At 42.5% G+C, this 17,716-nt stretch overlaps 1 protein-coding gene across 1 annotated transcript in view; it reads left to right on the forward strand.

Annotated features, from left to right (window-relative positions):
• Positions 1-17,716, forward strand: part of LOC126299425 (uncharacterized) — a 48,617-nt gene that overhangs the window by 1,050 nt on the left and 29,851 nt on the right. The gene's annotated exons all lie outside the window — the stretch shown is intronic.

The raw sequence follows: 17,716 nt of genomic DNA on the forward strand, positions 1-17,716 counted from the left end.
TTAAGTCCCATAGTTCTCAGAGCCATTTGAACCATTTTTTTGTTAAGTGCCATAGTGCTTATAGCCATTTGACACATTTTTGAAGTTTCAATCACCAGCTTTCTCCTCCGAATGCTAAAATATTTTGTTGAAGCTGACCTACACATTTTTGAAGTTTCGATCACCATCTTTCTCCTCAGAATGCTAAAATATTTTGTTGAAGCCGACCTACATATTGAGAAACGATCATCATAATGAAATAAGGGAAATCAAAGCTCGCACAGAAAGATGTAGATGTTCGTTTTTTCCGCCCGCTGTTCGACATTGGAATAACAGAGAATTAGTGTGACGATGGTTCAAATGGCTCTGAGCACTATGGGACTTAACTTCCAAGGTCATCAGTCCCCTAGAACTTAGAACTACTTAAACCTAACTAACCTAAGGACATCACACACATCCATGCCCGAAGCAGGATTCGAACCTATGACCGTAGCGGTCACGAGGTTCCAGACTGTAGCGCCTAGAACCACTCACCACCTCAGCCGGCGACAATGGTTCGATGAACTCTTTACCAGGCACATAAGTGTGATTTGCCGAGATCCACGTAAATGTAGATGTAGATTTCTCTTTTTTTTATATGCAGCTGACTCTATCATACAGTGATACTCATCTGAGTAAGTTCCTTGCGCTATCCTTAGGTTACGTTAGTTCTACTTTCCTTCAACGTCAACCGTGTTTATAAGCTGATCTGTAGATATTGTACAAGTTGACATATGTCTTTGAGGGTGTCACGAGTTTTCCAGGATACCAACTCCATAATTATTATGACGTGATTTCCTGAATTCCTGAAATAACACAGCTACACATTAAAGGACTGGGGGATGTAAACATTTCTGGTTGCTGTAGACTGATGAGAAGTTTAATGTGGTAAAGATCTCGTAAGTGTGGAGAGTTGGACGTATGGCATACAATGGGAACCGAATAGACGGTCAGTGATAAAATTTTAGTTTATAGCCAAGGAAATATGATGAACTATGTGTAAATTCCTGAATCTCAGAGAAATTCTGCGTATTAAGGTTGTTGCAACTACTTACACTGTCTGTAATACTATCGATAATGAACTAAAGTTAAATGTCGAAGCTTTACTAATAGAGAGCAATCACAGTCAGCACGATTCGACAGCCACCTCAAATCTCTCTCATTTCTGAAGGCCAGAATATCATCAAATAACCCGCACTAGTTTTCTGTTTCTACAGTTTCATAGTACTTGTTTAGCTGTAATACCATCAATGTGGTGCCTCTCGTGATCCCGATGTGAAGAATATGTAAAGTTGCAACCCCGCAGTTACTTTCTTAGCTAAAATTTGTCTCTGCCATACGGAAATGTATTTTTACATCTTCGCCTCAGAAGCCTGAAGATTGGGGTTCTTCTTAACTATGAGTTACATGAGAACTGACTCAGAATTTCCTCTTCATATACGGGGTGTATCATAATTAATGGCGTAAACGCATACAGTTGAAAGTTCACGATAGTAGAAGCGAAAAAGTCTGAGTAAACGTAGGGTCGAAAATGCATACCTTAAAAGCTACGGGCAAGTTTTCATCTTCGATACTGTGAAACAAATCTCTTCTACTGCAAGTTATTTGCTTTCCATATTTTGGGAAGTGGTGGTATGGACCAAAAGAAGGAAAAAATGTCCAGCAAACAAGTTCTCTAAAACGCATACCTTACGTCGTGTTGGCAGAAGAGCCAACACCGTGTTACTAGTGGTGGCCGAAATGCACGAGTTTTAGCTCAAGCAGGCTGGTGTGAGGAGGGAAGTACTATACTGACGTGAGGTCTGGAACATGACAAGGAATTAGAATTCAGAAAGCGGACGTAATTAGTTTGATACTTTACTTTAATCCATTAATGATGAACGTCGCTCTTGACGGTACATGATTCACAATATTATCTGTTCAGAATACATTCGTAGTAACCGAATATGGCGCCTTGCTAGGTCGTAGCAAATGACGTAGCTGAAGGCTATGCTAAACTGTCGTCTCTGCAAATGAGAGCGTATGTACTCAGTGAACCATTGCTAGCAAAGTCGGCTGTATAACTGGGGCGAGTGATAGGGAGTCTCTCTAGACTAGACCTGCCGTGTGGCGGCTCTCAGTCTGCAATCACTGATAATGGCGACACGCGGGTCCGACGTATACTAACGGACCGCGGCCGATTTAAAGGCTACCACCTAGCAATTGTGGTGTCTGGCGGTGACACCACACCTTAAAGTTACGAGAGCTTGATCATTAGAAGAGTTGTGTTTCAGAGTAGCAAAGATGAACAAGTGCTCATAGCTCTTAAGGAATGCAGTTTACAGCACATGTTTACTGGACTTTTTTCTTGTTTTCGTCCATACTGCCAGTTCCAAAAATATGGAAAGCAAGGAACTTGTAGTAGAAGAGATTTGTGTCACATTATCGAAGATGAAAAATTGCTCGTAGCTCCTAAGGTATTCATGTTCGATCCTATGTTTACTGAGACTTTTTTGCTTCTAGTATCGTGTACTTTCAAATGTATGCACTTACGTCATTAATTATGATACACCCTGTATTTATATTCGTACCATTGTGCTATAATGAAATGGAAACTAAGCTCTTGGCATTCGTTTTTACTTGCCTAGGTGGTGTACGTATTTCCCTTGAGATCGCACAAAAGTCATGGAAAATAAAACGTCGCTGTCCGTCTCGATAGCGACGTGAAGCTGACGCCAACTTTCTCTTCCTGTCGTAAAGTAAAAACTATTCTGTTCTTCATCAATTTCGGAACTGAAGAAAGAAAAGATGTGTAAACCTTATACAAGAGACCTCAGTGAACCAATCTCAGCACATTGTGTGGTGGAGAAAAACGACTGGAGGAGAAGCAAATAAAGCGATTGTTAAAAACCAACTGCCGAGTCACAACACTGATACATAGTTCTTCGACTGAGGTGACACGTTAGTCCTCAGAACGAACAAACAAAAAGAAAGTTGGTTACACTCACTGTAAATAATCTGCAGTTCTTGCCACGGTTAAACTGCTGACTGCTAAAGGTGGAATCGCTGATTAACGTAAGAAATATTTCAGAGCAATGCCCTAAGCAAAAATAAGGACAAAAAATTGGCGTAGTGTGTCGAAACAGAAGCAGCCGAGAAACGTGTCTCACTAGTATGCACAAACACGCTGTGAGGTGACGAAAGTGGAGCGGGAAAGCACGAAAGATGCAACGCTGACATCATATTGTTGTCGTAAGCTACAGAAACTGTCAGGAGAGAGTTAACTGTACGTATTGGAACGTCAACAGACTGAGCCATGAACTAAAGGGCCGGCAATGAGAACCTTCTAACTATTAAAACGCGAAAGTGGGTTTACAACAGAAATTAATATTTAATAAATGGCCAGTTTGCACACTTTATCTAAATTCATTACAGTCCTACAACAGTAACTTTGATGCGAATATGAAAAGCATCTTCTTTTGTGAATTGTGGGGGATGCACCGTGGCTTGGATAGAATCTACAGCTTCCAGAAAGATAATGAAATTTTAGATATTTTGATTAGACATGGCGTGATCATATTAGCCTCGAATCACCCTCAGACCTGTATATCACACCAACAATCAAAGAGATAATGAGTATAACGTGAGTGCTGTAGAAACTGGGAAATTTGACATGTTGGAAATAGTTATAAGTCGACCATGGTATCATGCACCCATTCTGTAGCACACTGGAGAATTGAGCATAATCATCGTGTTTTCCCACAGATGGTGGACAGCCATATGGGAGCATCCCTTTGGTAATAAAAATGTATGCGTACCATTGCACCATGTCTCTCACTAGCAGGCTATAGGGATATAACAAAAGCGTAATTTAATGGGGGTTAAAGACATATCCAAACTGAAAGCTCCTGATCAGTAATCTGTCGGCTGACGCATTAGTACAAATATTTTTAGACGATTCCACAGTTCGCTAAGAAGTAAGATGGGATCTTCTTCCTTCAAAGTAAAGGAAGTCTGTTGCCTTGTAACTATCACAAAGCTGTTAATTTGTAATTAACCACAACTTCGACACCACATCATGCAACAAAGACAAAAGGAATCGTCTACTTTGTTTCGTCATACATACACTGTGAACGTAGACAAATGTCAGTCTAATGTTTAGCTACTTTGTTTTCGGTTGTATGTTGCTTTATTAAGCTCACTTCTCAGTTTTCGGCTGAACTGTTTATACTGGCCGGAGCTGTAATCGCATATTACTTTACAGAATTTTTATCGTAGTACTAGAATGTTTGAGGATATGTTTACGAAGTCGAAAGATCATAACCACAACACAATGTTTGAAAAGAATCATGGTTCACTCTGTGTACTACAGGAAATTTTTGTTCATCTGCTTCATCACACACGTGTAAGCATTCATGCTCAAGTCCCAGCTTCGTCCGCTTCTAACCCTCAGCTATTCCCCCCCCCCCCCAAAAAAAAAGGTGCCCCGTCATCAAGAATACCTGCGGCCATTAGGGCGTTCCCGGCTGTTATAGCTGGAATGGTGCCTTTGCGTAGGTCATAGGCTATTTCCCTCACATCATGGCCATACTGATGAACTGCTCCATGTGCGCTTTAAGCATGACTTAAAATGCTAACTTATCTTTTTTATTACAGTCTCAGGGAACACTATATCCAGCTAAAAGCGTACAAAACGAACTTGTGTCACATACACAAAGCAATCGGTACTGAGGGCCAAACGAATTGAACACTGAGTAACTGCCGTTGTATGACTTTATCCAGAGTAAACCCGAACTCTACTGAAAAAATTTCGGAGATTCTTCAGGAATATTTTCTGAGAAATTTGGTACAAATGACGTATAGTCTCTGGTGAGACGGTACAGAGTAATTGCGTTTCGTTTGCTTTACTAATCCCATTTATCTCTGTGTCTGTATTGCACTGGACATATCGGCACTACATTGCAAATCTAGACAGTATGAGTCTTGTTTGGAAACAAAATTGTTCCATTCACTCGCTTCACTTGCCGCTGACTACCGTATTGGCCACAAGTTTGCATTCAGTACCGCTCGATTCTGCCTCAGGTTTGCTTTCCCGGTAATGTTATTTTTACGTCAACAGTGATAAACAGCATTTTGTATAGATCTGCCCATGTAGTATGTTGTTTCACTGAATGCGACGGAATATACACACGATGACGCTACGCTAAGCCATTCTCGCACCGCCGTCAACCACATGACAGCACTTTTGCTTCCCTGAGTTCTTGCATTACTCTGTATTTCGTGTTGGACATTCTGGTGATTGAAATACTGCAGCCTTTTACATGATCGTGCCTGCATTTTCACAGAAACATAGGTAACTGTGGTAGCAAAACCGAGTAAATCATAATTACATTATTACTGTACAACGAGTCACTTGACACCATGAGTCCCTCACCACCAAAATTTTCATTGAAGATCCCCGAACAGCTTCCTAAATTTTGTCGTTGGAGTTTGTGTTCACCTAGTAAACCATCAGTTGAGAATTTCTAATATTTTGAAAGTATCTGTCAGTTTCTGTTATAAACTACGCATGTTTAACAGCTATAATAGTTGCCCATGGATAAAAAACGAGGCGGCCTGCGCTTATAATGTGACACAGTGAGAGCTTGCTGGAATCTCCATGACGTCACGCTACGAGGGGCCGTCTCACTTTCTCCGATTGCTCGACGCGACGCTGAGCAACGCTTCGCGCCAGCGGCCTAGCGTCTGCGTCATTCCACTTTCTCCACATACGGTTCTGTTATGGCATCACTGACTGCTTGCGTTCCTTAGAGTTCGAAGTTTCTGGCCGTCATATACAAACATGAGCGACGCACTGTGTCGTAACAACTATTAAGCAGTTACGAATCATAGTGATACTTACGTAAGAAGGAAGGAAGTGCAGGGTTTAACATCCCTCTGACGACGAGGTCATTATGGACAGAGCCTGGATGGGAGATGGATGAAAAACGAAACTGGTCCAGGTCCTTTTCAAAGAAACCGTCCCGACTCACACCTCAGTCGACTTAGGTTAACGAAGTAAAACCTACGATCTGAATGGCCGCACGGGGCTTGAACCACAGTCCTCCAGAATGCGGCTGCACTGTCTTAACAACTGTGCCTCTTAATAAAAAACGTATCGTCGTGATCCGTAATGGAAATCTCGTATGTAATGCTCTACCACCGATGATGAATGTGAATACGTGGTTGTTTTATCGTTTGGTTGTTGAATAGCGTATGATATATAACGTGAAGTAGGACAACCATTGAGTTTCTTCCAGTGGCTAAAAAACTTTAGAAAGATCTAGCATGTCTGTTTACCAGCGAAATCATTAGAGTATGACAGCAGAGTTTTGAGCAGGCTTCAGGATTGAGAGTGTTTCGGACAGCGTTACTCTTGCTCTTATCAACGATTACTCCAATTATTCGAAGATTAAACACTCATGTTTACACACAAGTGCACAACACAAATTTTTGTCAGCATGTTAAGTAACATGTCATTACAGATAATCAGAAAGTATGAAAAATACCTGAACATATATTTGAGGGTAGGTTCCGAAGGGCAACTCGCTAACATGTGCAGTTCACATAAATAGTTCACATAGTCATCACCTCAAAGAAACACATAAAATTTGATCAAAATGTCCACCTATAACTTCTCAAAATGTATGAAATTTTATATCGTGGACACTCAAATGGTGTCTGAAGTCTTCGTTGCTTTCAATACTATGTTGCTAAGGGGCCACTATACTGTAATGCCTATTAAGTAAACCAATTTGTTTATGTCCCCACTGATGAAAATACTGAAGGTGGGCAAACGTAAGGCTATAGAACAGGTTATCGTTTAGCTGTCATGGATATCGATCAGTGCACCTTTAGATATGAGAATAAAGTATGTTAGAGCCACATTACACGATTAATTTTTCTCGCTGTCAGGAACTTAATCTGTGGAATGTATGGAAGAAATCGTCATCATTTGAGAACGAAACCCTTTGTTCTCCATGGATATATGCAGAGATCATTACGACGGGGTGAAGAGTGCTTTCAATAACGCCATTCGAGAAAGTTTCATGAACTGAATCAAAGCTTCAGCTTGTCACTGACTCCTCTTACCTTCCAAACTCTACAGCGGTTCTTCCATCGTTTCGTGAGACTACAGCATCCTAGAGTACCAATATGGCTTATCTACAGCTTCAAAGTTATTGCAGATAATGAATTGCCTTACTCTGTACACAGTACTTGCTATAACTATCATAGGTGGCCAGGCTCAAACTATGCAGAATTTTGGAAAGAAAGTCATGGAGTCCGCAACAAGTTGAAGCTTTGGGTCAGTTCGTAGAACATGCTCGGATAGTGTAACTGACAGCGCACTGTCTCCGAAGGCCATACGTTAATTCATAATCATAAATTTCACACGAAAATTTCTGTTAATAATAAGCAGAATACGGAGCATTTCTGGATTTAATATGTTTCCGAGCCTTTTCCTTGCTTTTTTAGTTCAGTCCATAAACTTGATCCAGCCATCCCATTTGTTCATCTGACATATCGCGGAGCGAACTTACTATCAATATCGATGACATTACCACTATCATTCTTTATATGTACTTATCGTTACATGTACAACGGTGGAACTTCTCCCACCGACAATAATGGATAGAAAATAGAAGCTAGAGACACATTTCGTGCAAAACCAACACATCTGCAGCCTATAATGGTTTAGGGTAAGATCAGTAAGTCTGTGTGCGGAAGACAGATCTGTAATTCAAACCGAGTGTCTCCGTTAGGTTTACCATTGTGATTCCTCACTTGGTTTGAAATAGGACAGAGAACTATATTCCCGTCCTGTTTTAATCTAGGTTAGTAAAGATGGGGCATTGACTCAGCCGTACTCGAATGGAAGATACAGTGAGTCTACACTACGTCCATTCTGTCGTTGACGCGAACTAGTTCAATGAACCGTAAATCATGATGTCGCTCAGGACATCGTGTGGCCACTCCACCTGAGTGCCATGACATTCTTAACCACTGCGCCGCTTTGCTCTGTTTTATGTTGTGGTTATTTGTATACAACATCCTAACATATAAAGCCGAGTGTGCTTGTGCACGAGTTACCTGGATGCTAAGAGGCCTATCATCCTCGGAGAAATCTCGTACTGTACGTGAGGAATCCAGAATAAAATAAAGAGATGGCGTGGGTGATCTTTGACCCTGTGTGTGCACTTCGACTGCGACAAAATTCTGCATCAATTTCTACACTCTGTAGGCCACGTGACAGTGTGTGCTGGGTGGTACTTCTGATATCACTATTTGTTTCCCGCTTTCCTGTTCCATTCGCAAATGGAGCGTCGGAAGAACGATTGGTGGAACAGTTCTGTATGAACTCTAATTTCTCTGATTTTTCTCATCGTGCTCATTCCGCTAAATGTGTGTAGGAGGTAGTAATATATGCTGAGTTCATCTCCATAACGCTCTCGCGCCGACTAAACGATCCGATGACGGATCCTCGATCCTTTGAAGCCTTCCTGCGTTTTGTTTGCGTAGCAGCTTTCTTACAGACAACAGCATCGTCCGTTAATTGTCCGACAGAGCCTCTAACGTTATCCACTAGATCATTTATGTTTACTGTAAACAGTAACGGCTCTATAACACTCACTTAAGGTCCTCCTCGAATGACCTTCATATCTATCTGTTTGTCCAGTCACAAATCTAGTCTGATACACGGTAAGCTCGTATTTGGTTCATTAAACATCAGTGCGGAACTCTACTGAATACTTCCTGGAAGTCAAGCTACCAAGTATCAACTGGGTGCCGCTTTCTACGGCACTGTGTATCTCACGGACGAATAGAGTGAGTTGAGTTTCGCAAGATCCCTGTTTGCGAAAGCCGTGTTGGTTTTTACGGGGGAGAGTTCCGTGCTCCTAATCCATCTTAATGATTGAGCGTAAATCAAGTTCCTTAACTGTACAACAGATTGTTATCAGAGTTACACTCCTATAGTCATGTGCATCTGTCCGACAATCCTTGTAAACGGGAAGTGCCTGCATTTTTTTTTTTCCAATCACTGGGTCCTTTGGTTGCTCCAGCGACCTACGACGAACAGCTGCACGAAGGGGAACCACTTCTTTCTCATGATTTCTGTAGAATATCACAGGCCTATCATCCGATTCGTCATAGATGCTCTTCCAGTGTTGAGCAATTTTAATTGGTTTTCTATTACAGGAAATGATTTCAGTAGTGGGAAAAAGACTGCAGACGTGTATGGACTAAGATTGGTATTATTTTGAAGGCGCAATCACTGATTAAACACATGCAGTGGGCACATGACTTTGCAGCATTAGTCTCTTTTATCTCATTTACCGGTAGAGCGCAAGAGCGGTCAGCAATAAACTGCTCATTCACTGCCTCTATGTGTATCACTTCAACGAAACTTGCGTCTGCCGTAGAACGTATTTCATGGTGTAAAAACAGTCATCGCTCGAATGTGGTACTTTACTCAACAGGAAATTCAATGTATCAGTGAAGGCCTATATGTAACGAAAAATTGCGACGCTAATGGCATTATCGCTACCTTTGGCATGACAGTATCCTCTATGCCCTGTGAAAAGAGTTGTCTCCGCGCCGTCACCTCGTTTTCACTGTTTTCAATGTCTTTCCTTTCCATATTGTCCACTGCTACTCAAACGTGGAGCTATATTTAGAGAACACTTGCAGTTTCAAATGGTTCAAATGGCTCTGAGCACTATGGGACTAAACATCTGAGGTCATCAGTCCCCTAGAACTTAGAACTACTTAAACCTAACTAACCTAAGGACATCACACACATCCATGCCCGAGGCAGGATTCGAACCTGCGACCGTAGCAGTCGCGCGGTTCCGGACTGCGCGCCTAGAACCGCGAGACCACCGCGGCCGGCTACTTGTAGTTTCCTGAATGACAAACGGAAAATACAAATTCAAAAAAGTAGTAGAAAAACTATATATACGTACGAGAACATTACCACTCAGACGTTTTTGCAGTTTACTGGTTGTCACTTACGGAGCCCACGGAGATACTGTTTCTTGTCGAAGAAACAAATCGTAAACTGTAATTCTTCTTGTACTGGTCACTAACTGCGTGTTACAGAGAACATGATCATAAAATATGCAGTAAAACACATTTTAATTGTTCTAACTTTACTAAATTTCTGTGACACTTTCGTCAATTCAAGGTCGATATTTGTACTCCGCCTACAGCTCAAATATCTATAATTGAGGAGTATATGGTTAACAAACCTCTCTCTCTGGGCATTAATGACAGATTTCGAAAGTGGAGCCGCTACTTCTCCAACCAGCTACCTCCTGCTGTACTTATAAGGCTGAGACAGAGCGAGGTGGTGCAGTGGTTAGCACACTGGACTCGCATTCGGGAAGACGACGGTTCAAATTCGCATCCGGTCATTCAGATTTAGGCTATCAACGATTTCCTAAAATCACTTCAGGCAAATGCCTCATGGTTTTCTTATAAGAGCCGGCCAGAGTGGCCGAGCGGTTCTAGGTTCTACAGTCTGGAACCGCGTGACCGCTACGGTCGCTGATTCGAATCCTGCCTCGGGCATGGATGTGTGTATGTCCTTAGGTTAGTTAGGTTTAAGTAGTCCTAAGTTCTAGTGGACCGATGACCTCAGCAGTTAAGTCCCATAGTGCTCAGAGAAATTACTTTTCTTGTAAGAGAACGACCGATTTCCTACCCCATTCCTGCCCTATTTCTGTCGCCATGAAAAATCCTCCATGATAAAGAGATTGAGTCTCCACTCTCCGTTTGGCAATCAGGATATTATTTACGACAGACAATTATTTAATAGACGTATTTCGGCTCCTATTAATAGCGAGGATATTTTGAGTTTAGTAGCTATCGTGGGTACGGGTGATACAGATTTACACGGTTAAACCCGCTTTCCGTCTTCTATAGTAGTGAGCCTAGGAGACGTTGAAGCAGATGTTTCCTGAGCCCAACTGTGTGTTTTGATGTCATTGGATACAAATGTAGTAGCTCCATGATCCACTCTAGCTTTACTTTCGACTACGTTTCTTAGTAATCCAATGAAGGAGAGACACTTTCTCACGTTGCTCTGTTCGTTATTGCCCGAACCAGGTGAAAAAAGTTAATAAATCTTCTTTAACTATTTATCTTCTTCTGTATTGTCTTAAAAGATGGAAATAGCACTAAAAACCGATTTATGGCCCCTAAGCAAAAGTTTTTGAAAATTATTAATGATTCTTTATTCGGAATTCTGTGAATACAAGTTGTTAGGATTCGGGTACAGAGTAGAAGACTGGGGCAGAAACGTCGAACGGTCCACAGCCTCGTTGAGAGGGCGTGGCCACCAAGAGTCAACCGGACACTGTGGCCGCCGAGGCCGCTCTGTGGTGAAAGGCTGCCCTACAAACCAGTTCAAGTTTTACTTCTATCCGTTTAACCAGCAACGTTCCTCTCTTTCATGCTCGGTTAAGCCATCCATCTAATTTTTTTCTCTTCGATTGTAGCTTTATCCCGGCTGGTCTTTGTCGAGATGATGTCAGACTATTACAGCTCTTATAGCTAGCTCTGACGAGCAGTAAAAGTCAGATCTTCTATAAATTAAGTGGAGTTATTATGCAAATTATCCTGCACTTAACATTACTTAAGTTACCGTTCTGATGTACTCATTCAAAATACAGCCACAGGAATCTTCCTTTTTTTTCTTTTTTCTTTTTAGGAATTAGGTCGTGGTCCGAGGCATTCTTCTCTACCTAACGTTTCGGTCTGCTGAGGTGACTAAAGTCATGGGATTGCCATATGCCCATATACAGATGGCGGTAGTATCACATACAGTATGTATAAAAGGTCCATCATTGGCGTAGCAGTCGTTTGTACTCAACTGATACAGGTTAAAAGGTTAGCGATATGCTTATGAGCGCACGACGAGAATTAACAGACATTGAAAGCGGAATAGCAGTTACAGCTGGACCCATGGGACATTCCATTTCAGAAATCGTTAGAGAATTCAATATTTCGGGATCCACAGTGTCGAGAGAGTGCCGAGAATACCAGATTTCAGGCATTACCTCTCACCACAGACAACGCAATGCCGACGGCCTTTAGTTAACAACCGAGAGGAGCGGCGTTTGCATGAAGTTGTCACTGATGACAGACAAGCAAACACTGCGTGAAATAACCGCAGAAATCACTGTGGGACGTACAGCGAACGTATCCGTTAGGACTAAACGGTGAAATTAGACGCTCATGGGCTGTGACAACAGACGACCGACGCGAGTGCCTTACGACACTGCCTGCAGCGCCCCTCCTGGACTCTTGAGCATACCGGTTGGACACTAGAGCAGTGAAAAAACGTGGGCTGGTCGGATGAGTACCAATTTCAGTTGATAAAAGCTGATGGTAACGTTCGAGTGTGGCGTAGGCGCCACGAAGCCGTGGACACAGATTGTCAAAAAGGTACTGTGAAAGTTGGTGGTGGCTGCATAATGGTGTGGGCTGTGTTTACATGGAATGGATTGTATCATTGACTGGAAATGGTAATGCTCGGCTCCTTGGATACCATTTGAAGCAATTCATAGACTTCATTTCCCCAAATAACGATGGAATTTTTATGGATCACAATGTACGTTATCGTCAGGCCACAGTTGTTCGCGAGTGGTTTGAAGAACGATCTGGACAGTTAGAACGAACGATTTGGCCACCCAGATCGACCGACATGAATCCCATCGAAAATTTATGGGACATAATCGAGTGGTCAGGTCTTGCACAAAATGCTGCACCGACAACATTTTCGCAATTATGGACAGATATAGAGGCAACATGGCTCAGTATTTGTGCAGTGAACTTCGAGCGACATGTGGAGTCCATGGTACGTTGAGTTGCTGAACTACGCCGGGGAAAAGAAGGTCCGGCACGGTGTTAGGAGATACCTCACGGCTTCTGTGACATCAGTGTATGCCTTGAGCCACAGCCTGATACTGATAAAAGAAAAATTACTATAAGTTTTACCGTTTATCCTGTATCGCGTCAAAGTTAGTGATCCCAGTATAAAAGGTTTCAGATTGTCAGTTCAACAGATGTCCATAGGTGTACACTGATAGACAGCATATAGCTGGTGTATTTGAAGCACCGAATTTAATTCTGTGTCATAATATTAGCAAATTTTTTATTATTAATCTGAACCGAAAGACCAATCTAATTAAAAATAACTCTCTTGAAATTCAGCTTCTATTATGGTGGATTACATTTTGATACAACGCTTCATTACCATGCCCACAGTTTTTCTGAGACAATTTCATTTTCATGTAAACGCTCTGAGTGATATGCATATAGAGCACGTTACGACTGCTTATTAAATGTAAAAGTGCTGCTCTGGCCTTGAGACGTTTAAGCACAAAGTAATTTGCGCGTTATCTGAAGATAATAAGATTACGGTTGTTTGCACCCACTTCTTCATCGAGCATTACTTAGATGTAGATGTTGCTGGTTAACACTTTTGGCAAGTACCATAAAGAACTTCGTATCGTACACGGAATTCGTGGAACTCAAAATATACGGTATATTTTGTGTCTGCTCGGCATTACAACGCCGCAAAACCCTGCTGTTAGCATAATTGAAAGTACTGTAGCTGGCAGTGCCTCGGCTGCGGAAGCCAGGGAGGTGGATCCCGGAAAAAGAAACATGTGCGGTCAGTCAGCGGGGGACCCGAGAGTCATAACATGCCTCAGAGACGGGCACGGAGAAAGGCACTAGCGCGACCAGCGCGATCACTGAATAACTAGCCCGCGGAACCGAGAGCACTGCGCGGTGCGAAAGACAGGTCGGAGTCGGTCGACGTTAGCGTTCGAACCGACGGGCCCGGCCTATCTCCGCCGGAAAGTTAAGACTTGCGTCAGCGGTTCCGCTCATACAACTCTCTGCGTGCATTGTCCAGGACTTGATGTTGATAATGAGAAGGTTTTGTAATGCTCGACACTAAGGTCTCTTTCGCCCGCCGTCCGTGACAGCTTGCGCTTTGTGCTGCCGCGAGTCGCACACCAGCTCAGCTGCTTCCGTAAAGATGTCCGTTGCCGAGGATACTAATGACCTATTATACAAACTTCATAACATACGTAAATTCATTGAATAAAGTAGTTGATATTTGGTACACGAATGGTTTCTTAACCTGTAACATAGGATGGTCTGTGAGACGTAGGAATAACAGCAATCCCTCGAGATTTACGTCGGATAACTTAAAAATGCATTTGAAGTCGGATGTTTGTTCCTAAAGCAGTATTTTTTCCATGTTCACATTAACAATGTGATAACTGCAATGAAAATCTCAACATCTGTGTCTGGTGCTTTTTGATTGGCATACAGCTGAGTCATGTTGGTGAGATGGAAGTGGCGAATAATTCTTATGAACGGTACGGACATAATTTGTGACATGACGCATTTATAATGAAAATGATGATGAAAACTCAGCACATGACACCTTTTATGTTGCTTCAGCTTATACATTTACATTCTGCAAAGCGTTGTAGAAGCCTCTCAGAAAGTTCGTTTAAATTTACTGCCTCTTGAAGAAGAGTACGCCGGCCGCTGTGACGGAGCTGTTCTAGGCGCTTCAGTCTGGAACCGCGCTGCTGCTATGGTCGCGGATTTGAATCATGCCTCAGGCATGAATATGTGTGATGTCCTCAGGTTGGTTATGTGTAAGTAGTTCTAAGTCTATGGGACTGATAGCGCCAGATGTTAAGTCCCATGGTGCTTAGAGCCATTTGAACCATTTGAAGAAGTGATGAATTACTGCTTACAATTCTCTGTGCGAGAAGTTGGTCTAATTTTACAGTCCAAACTATAACAGATTAGTATTTCACGGTTTACTAGATACTACACGGTAGCCTAAGAAATAACAGCAAAAACAGAGACTTTCCAAACGCTTTAATGTGATTAAAGATACTAACAATGCGGTGTAAAGTACTGGAGAATAATACAGTTGTATATGTTAACGTCACATAGGGTTTCATTAACGATAAAATATTGTTCTTTTCAATGTTTCATGTTGCAAGAACTTTGCATAAAGACTGTCAGCAGAGAAATAGGAAACAGTGATGTAGTGCAAAGCTGACAGAGACAATCTATTAAAAATAAATCTTCATATTCATAAATTCAAAGATGTTCATATGACTACAAACACAGGTTAGATTACGGCTGACATTGGTTTCATTCTTTGTTTCCATGATCTGCCTTTTTGTAACAAAACAGAAACTGCATCATAGCGCAAGTAATAACATTCTCTCCAATTTTTATCTAATCAGTGCAGTATTGCATACCTATTTGATGACTGAAAAAGTATCTGCACACACTTCGTGGATGTATTGTGTGCATCAAAATAACACTAAATATTAAATAAAGTTTTGTCTGAAATTGTTTTCTGTCCGACCTGTGATTCAGAATATCATTTGTAACATGCATTACATCATCAGTGTTGCTTATTCTGACCAGTGGGTAGGTCGTGCAGGGCTTGTTGCTTGGCCTGCCAGGTCTCCAGATCTTAACGCCCTTCACTTCTAGCTTTTGGACCATCTCAAGGAGTTCATGTATGGTGTTGCAACTGAGACTGTAGTACAACTACAGCAGCGATCTGGAAATGAATATGCAACTATACACAATTAGAGGATCGGAGCGTGTAACATTGCGAGAGCAGTAAGACGTCGAGCACGTTACTGCCTTCACCTTTACGGACGTAATTTCGAACATGTTTTGGGGGAAATGTACGGTACGTAGGTGTGTCGAATTTCGGAGAGCTTACGCTGCGTTGCTGTCTGAGAATAGCTTTTGAGTTGTTTGTGCCGCACTTGTGAACCCTACTCTACTGCATGTCTTGGAAATAAAGCAATTTCTGACAAAAATGTATTTAACATTATAGTCTTATTTTGATACATACATTCGATCCACAAAGCGTGTACAGTTACTTTTGACCCACACTATATACATACGAAACTACAGTCATCAGACAGAACACCGAGCGAGGAGGCGCAGTGGTCAGCACACTGGGCTCGCATTCGGGAGGACGACGGTTCAATCCCGTCTCCAGGCATTCTGATTTAGGTTTTCCGTGATTTCCCTAAATCGTTTCAGGCAAATTCGGGGATGGTTCCTTTGAAAGGGGACGGCCGATTTCCTTCCGAATCCTTCCCTAACCCGAGCTTGCGCTCCGTCTCAAATGACCTCGTTGTCGTCGGGACGTTAAACACTAACCACCACCATCATCAGACAGATACATACATGGTGTACTGGGTATGTGCAGACGTTTTTATTTGTGGTCCCTTAATGCAGGGTGGCGCACGAAATGTGTTACCAATTGTTTCTTTCACAATTTACAACGCACATTAGATATCCCTCTGGGATCTCTACAGCAGTACCAGCAGAGCTTAGGAAAAAGGAAGGAGTTACGAAATGAAGTGTAATTCACGATACAGCCGTTAGAAGACTAGTAAGCAGCAATGGCTGACAATGGAAGACTGGCGACACAGCAACGATCGGCAATTGCGTTACTTTTTCATGAAACGTAAAGCCTTGTTGTGGCTCAGAGGCGTTTTCAACAACAGTTTAACACACGATGGGTCCCTTGCAAGAAAACTGTGGTGTCACCGCCAGACACCACACTTGCTAGGTGGTAGCCTTTAAATCGGCCGCGATCCGGTAGTATACGTCGGACTCGCGTGTCGCCACTATCAGTGATTGCAGACCGAGCGCCGCCACACGGTAGGTCTAGAGAGACTTCCTAGCACTCGCCCCAGTTGTACAGCCGACTTTGCTAGCGATGGTTCACTGCCTATTTACGTTCTCAATTACCGAGACGATAGTTCAGCATAGCCTTCAGCTGCGTCATTTGCTACGACCTAGCAAGGCGCCATTATCCGTTACTATTGATATTGTGAAATATGTACCGCCCAGAGCGACGTTCATCCTTAATGGATTAAAGTTAAGTATTCAACCAGCTACGTCTGTTGTTTCTAAATTCTAATTTCCTTGTCGTTTTCCAGACCTCACGCCAGCCTGCATGAGCTAAATTGCGTGCCTTTCGGCCTCCTCTAGTGACACGGTGTTGGCTCTCCTGCCAACCACAGCAAAAAAAAAAAAAAAAAAAAAAATGGTTCAAATGGCTCTGAGCACTATGGGACTCAACTGCTGTGGTCATTAGTCCCCTAGAACTTAGAACTACTTAAACCTAACTAACCTAAGGACATCACACACATCCATGCCCGAGGCAGGATTCGAACCTGCGACCCTAGCAGTCGCACGGTTCCGGACTGCGCGCCTAGAACCGCGAGACCACCGCGGCCGGCCAACCACAGCAAAGACCATCCACAGGTTGTACGATAATTTGTACAAGAAGGAACAGTATTTGAAGCGAAGCGACGTCAGCCTAAGCCTGTTTGTTCGCCGGAGAATATTGAAGCGGTACGAGTTGCTGTACAGAGAAGTCCTTTGAAATCGTGTAGAAAGACAGCAGTGCAACTGGGAATATCCAGACGCTCCGTTCAACGCATTCTTAAAAGTGACCTCCATATTTACCCATACAAGATGACCTGTGCACAGAAGCTCACTGAAGAACACAAGCAGCAGAGACTACTGTTTCCTCAGTGGGCGGAGAATAGGGAAGAATCAACAACGTTGGTTCTCAAACGAGGCGCCTTTT

This window comes from Schistocerca gregaria, chromosome X (assembly GCF_023897955.1).
Source record: "Schistocerca gregaria isolate iqSchGreg1 chromosome X, iqSchGreg1.2, whole genome shotgun sequence".
Taxonomy (NCBI): domain Eukaryota; kingdom Metazoa; phylum Arthropoda; class Insecta; order Orthoptera; family Acrididae; genus Schistocerca; species Schistocerca gregaria.